This window comes from Chaetura pelagica, unplaced genomic scaffold, assembly GCF_000747805.2.
Source record: "Chaetura pelagica isolate M959 unplaced genomic scaffold, ChaPel_1.0 scaffold516, whole genome shotgun sequence".
Classification (NCBI taxonomy): domain Eukaryota; kingdom Metazoa; phylum Chordata; class Aves; order Apodiformes; family Apodidae; genus Chaetura; species Chaetura pelagica.
The window spans coordinates 111,367-112,387 of record NW_009953654.1 but is presented as its reverse complement, the minus strand read 5'-3'; positions in this window follow the sequence as shown (position 1 = coordinate 112,387).

The window sequence follows — 1,021 nt, the reverse complement described above, 5'->3', positions numbered from 1 at the left end:
AGCCCCATGTGGCGTTTGGCTGGGCCACAGCAACTCCTGCCAAGAGCAACAGTTTTACATATTAAAGCAAAATTAAATTAAAATACATTTATTTGTGTGTTTGCCCCCCCGGCCCCCACCCCGACACCCCATTAACCCTTGGCAGCCCAGGCAGCAAGGTTAGGAGATACAAGAGCATCCATGGGGGCTGAGTTGGGATGGGGGGACTGGCATCTTCAGGTCCCACCCGTGGGCCTTGCTGTGCCCACTGCCTGCCCAGAGCCCTCCCTGGGCAGCAGAAACCAGGCCCTGGGACCCCTGGGTGTTCCCTGGTGACATTTCCAAATGTTCCTTAGCAAACAGCTCCCTAAAGGGAAGCCTCAGTGGCAGGAGCTGGGCTTTAGGGTGCCCCGGATTAGTGACAGTGCCGCCCTCAGGTCCCTCACCCTCACACTGGGGCTAGGGAGTGGCTGAGACCCCAGGGAAAGGTCTCAGCACTCTCCAGGTGACACCTCCACCCCAGCTGTGGTTGCCAGCAGATCCATGGGTGACAATTTGCCCCCAGTCCAGTCCAGCAGCACAGAATACCCCAAAACACCCAATTCACAGGAGGAAGGGGGCAGCACTCGAGGCTGGTTGCTCCTCACTGCCACCTGCTTTCTGCCCCCCTCCCCCCGAAGCTGGTGGCCAAGGGGGACAAATCCCCCTCTAGGACCTGAAAAATAACCCCTGAATAACCCTTTTCCCAGGGCCCCAGAGCTGGGCGACCAGTTGTCCCGTGCTAGAGGGAAATTCCAGGCGTGCGAGAGGGAATTTCCGGGGAGGCAGCTTTATCTCCTGCCCCGTTACACGGACCGATAAGCAGCTCCCACGGAATTTCCTCCCAGCGCCGGCCGGGGATGGATCAGCCCCGCGTGGCGGGCGAGGGGACCGCGCTGACAGGTTATGTTGTTGCTGCAGACACGGCAGAGCTGTGGGAATGCCTGGGAACGGCACCACACCCGCAACTCTGGCGCCAGGACCCGCACGCAGCACCGACCAG